This window comes from Hippopotamus amphibius, chromosome 17 (genome assembly GCF_030028045.1).
Source record: "Hippopotamus amphibius kiboko isolate mHipAmp2 chromosome 17, mHipAmp2.hap2, whole genome shotgun sequence".
NCBI lineage: Eukaryota > Metazoa > Chordata > Mammalia > Artiodactyla > Hippopotamidae > Hippopotamus > Hippopotamus amphibius.
The window spans coordinates 23893865-23898779 of NC_080202.1; positions in this window are offsets into that span (position 1 = coordinate 23893865).

Sequence of the window (4915 nt, forward strand, 5' to 3'; positions counted from 1 at the left end):
CTCCCAGGGCCCCTCCACAGCCCCAGGACCGTCTTAACCCAGTATTAACCTCTGAGGGTGGCCTGCACCACCAAGAAACACAGGAAGGTATCTTAAAGGGTGGGGTGCATGCACGCTTGCGCGCGTGTGTATTTGGAGAGCATCGATCTTCTGACATACAACTGAGGCCCTGACAAAGGAAGAAACACTTACTTCAGGAGTGATTTTGGCTGCAGGACCTGGATCCATTGTTATCTGATAATCTCTTGACATGCCCATGGGTGGGATGGGAGTGGAGAGTTCATGTGAATTATTTAGAGGTTTTTATAATATAATCTTTGATTTACTCAGGGGCCAGGTGGTGAGGTCTCTCCTGCAGGGGAAGTCTGGGGAAGGTTCTCCATTGCTGGGGTGGGAGGGCTCTCTGTGCATCTTAGAGTCCTGGCCTTGCAAGGGAAGCTGAGCATCTTGTTTGGGGACCAGGAGGCTCACTCCTTTGGCTTCCAGAGATTCTGTGAGAGGTGGGCTCAGCTAAGCCACAAAGCCTGCTCAGAGAGGAGCCCTGACTGCTCAGTTAGTGGCCTGGAAGTTGATCCCCGGAGCTCCGAGGTCTGAGGGACAGCTTTTAGAGAGAGAGTCGTGCCAGCTGATGGGTATTAAAACATTGTTTTTTCCTTTAAGAGGAGGGAAATGCAACCAGTAGCGTCTCGGGCATCATTCAGGTTTTCTTATAAAGTACAAAGCCCTTCCTCTTCAGTCCCCAATACACAGTCCCTCACCCTCTCTGGTGCACAAGACTCACCTCTCAGGCCCCATCTGCATCCTACGAGCGGCCATTAGGAAGCACACCTGACCTGGCAATGTCCCCAGGAGACTGCATTGGAGCTGCTGCCCAGCATTTCCAGAGCCTGTTCTGCTCCCAGAAAATCCTCACCTCTGGAGCAGGAAAGCCCAACAGAATTAAAAACAAGAATTGAGAAAACATTCATTTCTTTCAGTAAATTCAGCCAGTGAGCTCAGAGGAGCAAGGATAATTCTTCTCCAGGGAGGTGGATCTTATAGTCCTCAGTTCAGCTCTTTAGTGTTGAATGTCACCAGACCATCTGTGTGGCTGGTGTGAACTCTGTAATCAAATTTGGGAAATCACTAAACTCTTTGCATGCTGAATAGCTATTTATATATTATATAAATAAATAAATAAAGTAAATAAAATATATAAATATATATATCTCACAAATGCAGGCCACATGTCAAATTCAGCTTTGCTTTTTTACAAATGAATAAACTTAATAAAATGAACATTGGAGAGGGTATTTGGAAAGACATCTATTTAAATCTTTTTATTACACGTTTGATGTTAAAAACAAAGAATGGCTTAGATAAAACATATAAATAAAGAAATATATATAAACACACACATACTACAGATTACACTTTATTAGAAGACACATTAGCGAACGGGATATGGAACTTCAAGTGTTTTGTTGTATAGCATGGACATTTTATTTTGCATATGGGAACATAAAGCCATTTTACAACTGTGAAGTGTGTGGATGCTCTTTACTCCTGACTTGTCATTTCTTGGCTCAGCAATGGTCTCTGCTTGCTTTTTGCTCATATATTTTCTCAGGGGCCAGGTGGAGCCCTTAGTGCCTCTGCACATTTGTGGCGTGGAGCCGTTGAGCGTAGCGTGAAGTAATTGAGGACCAACAGAGCCACTGTACCTTTGATCTCATGCTACTCCCCAGATGTTGGGTCTGGATTCCAGGGCCCACGAAGACCCCAGAAGGGTAGGGCAAACAGTACGCAAGAATCTGTCACCTTTCAGTAGTGGACATGCAACCTGGTGATTTGGGGGAGGTGGGCTCACGGGTGGGGAGTTTTTGGTGGGATTTGTGCAGCTGCCTCAGAGAAGGAACTGAAGAGCACGTTGGAGTCAGAGCCCGGGGCTTCCTGGAGGAAGCAGTCAGATATGTGAGCCTGTCAAGCACCTGCACCCCCCAGAGGAGGAATCAAGGCCTGGCAGAGGCTTCTGCTTGTCAACTCCTCTGTCAGATCCCTGAAGCTCAGCCTCAAGATGGCGTGGGAACAAAGGAGATAAAATCCAGTCCGGGTTCACCCTCCTAGATGAGAAGAGAAGCTGATGTTGGAAGGCGTGTTGGGTCTCCCTCCTCACACCCCCTTGCCTCTGGCCCCCTCCCCTCATGGCTCCTTTTCCAAAGCTGCTCAGTGTCACCCACCGTCTCCAGGAGGGCGCCAGGAGACGAGAAGGCAAGGGTGGGGGATGCCCTTTAAATCCTTGTCCTCATCAGGATTAAGATGAGATTTCCAAGCCTGTCTCCTGTTTCCCCAGAGTCCTCCCCTTGTGGCCTTAGGGGTGCTCTCTGGCTGGACTCCTCCCTGCAGAAGGAGGCCAAGCTCCTTCTTCCCTTTGCCGTCAGCTCCCACCTTGGGCTTGTTGGAGAGAAAAACTTAACTGAATTTGGCTCAGGGGACAGGGAAGGGGGGGGGGGGTTCTTCCTATCTCACACCTGCACTGTTCTTTTCTTTCTGGGTGAAGACAGCATTCTGGGGTACTCTATACCTTCTAGAACCACAGGCAGAGGGCTGGGAGCTAGATGTGTGTTCCCAGGTTCTCTCCAGACACACAGTTGCCTGAGTTCGAGGTAAAGAAAGCCGCTTCTTAAGAGAGATGTTGTCTCCAGGCAGCCCGCAGCTTCCTACCAGCTTTCTGGGAAGCATGAGGTCCGTGGGCTTCCCCACCTGGGTATGGCTAGAACAGGGCCTGCAGTGGGATTTGTGGAACTTTCCTGTCCCTCTGAATCAACAAGTCAATAAAAAGGGGGCACATGGGATACCCTGGAACAAAGGGCACCATTCAGTAGCGCCAACAGGTCATACATCATCAGGCCAGAAACCTGCCACATGAAAAGTGTCTGCTTCTGCTGTGCCCTGCCTGGGAAGGAAAATAAAAAACGATGAACGTTCAACTGTGAGCCACAGGCAGGCAGCCCCCAAGGCTCTGCTCTCAGCCCAGGGCCAGGCCCCTGGGGGAAGCTGGTCTAGGCCCCCAGCCGCAGCTCAGCCACCCAACTGCCCTCCAACAACAGAAGAGCCTGGAATAACCAAAGGGAAAATGAAAAGAGAAGCTAGGTCAGACTGACAAATTGTTAAAAAACCAAAGCAACTTCCAGCCTCCGCTGGGCCTCAGGGGGTCAAGAGGCCTCGCCTCTCCCCACTAATGGAGCCTGCTGGAGGAGTAGCAACCCCAGCCCTGCAGTGTCTTATCTTACAACATAAAATTAAAACCCACTTAAAAGGCCGGAGGGCATGTTAACATTCCCCCTGCTGTCTAATTGAAGTAGTTCCCAGTGCAAAGGATTTCACTTGAAAGATGTCTCCCTCCAAGCCCCACTTCTCCTGCTAGGCCGCCGAGGGGCAGGGGGAGGGGGAGGGGAGGCAGAGAGCGCCATTTCAAAAAACCAGCGCGAACTTGGGCGGGAAAAGCGCGGGTCCCCTTTCCTGCCTCCACCCTACTGGCGGCAGGTGGCGACAGCAAAGGTTAGGACACGCTGGGTTGTTTCGTATTTTTTAAAAAATTTACAAATTCATTAGCAGCTATGTCAGCAGAGGCCAGACTCCTGACAAGAAGCCCTGGTAATGGTTCAAATGCGGCGAGCCCCACAGCTAAGCCCAGCGGTTCCCGAGGCCCAGAGATTTCTATTCGGTCCCCCCTCGACGACGCCCTCCTCCCTCCTATGCAAATGTGTTACAGGTCTCCAAGGCATACGGAATCAATCAGGGACATCCTGTAAAGGTGATGAACTTGCACTGGCCATCCTGAGTAATGGGAACCAGTCAGCCTGAAGCCGGCTGCGACTGAAAGCCAAGGTGACAGCTATTAAGCAATTGTGTGCAGAACAAAATGGCAAAGGGGCCCGGTAATCAACTCAGTTTCGATGGGCAACCCAAGCCACGGCCGCGGCTGTCGCAGCTGATTAGGGAGGGCCCCGCTGGAGCGTTCAGTGCGAGCCCATCACAGATCAGAAACAGGCCCGGATGAAAAGGGAAAGAACCGTCTCCCGAGAAGCAGGCGATGAAGGACTCTGGTTTATGTGACTGTGTCCTTTCTCTCCTTGAAGAAAGAGTCGGAAAAAAACGAGCAGTTTGGAGATTAGATAGTTTTCTTTTCAGCCATTTATCATTATGAAGGAAAGTAGACAGGGCAGGGGCAGAAAAATCTCCAGTGGGATTTCTGCGAAGTCTCACTAAGAAGGACCAGGTTTACACTTTGCCGCTCAAACAGCCTTTGCTTATTACCGCAGCCTGACGGGGTCTGCAGAGCGTCCAGAGTCCCTCTTCTCTAACAAGAGCAAACAGGCCCCGGTGCTCCAAGGATCACAGAAATTCTCCTGCAGAAAAGCCCAAACCACCAAATTGTATCGTTTGTGAAAACTAAAGCCTGAGTTGGAATCATAGGGAATGGAGGAAAACGGGAAAGGGAAACATGAGCCAGGGTTGTGCAAAGTCCCTGCAGGTTAGGCCCCGGGCTGGGGCCCCCCCAAGGTACCTGGGCCCAGCGCAGGGCAGGAAGGACCCTGCTGTGTTTGCCTGCGGTCAGCACGGACCCCAGGCCAATGGCGAACCCTGGCAGCCTGCTCGAGAATTCTAGGCTCATGCTTGGGTCGAGGGTGCAGGGGTTTAAGGGAGGCAGAGCAAGGGCCACCCACAGGCACAGGAGCTGGGAGAGAGACCAGCCGTGGGACCATGGAGGGGACGGGAGAGGCTCCCGAGGAGAGGAGATGGCAAGAAGTGCAGCACCAGAAGGGGGAGGGCTGTCTTGGAGCCCAGGGTGACCAGTAAACCTCTGGGGCAGGGGGACTCAGGGCTGGGCCAGGGCTGGTGAGGAAGGAGGAAGCCCTTGGAAAATGAGAGC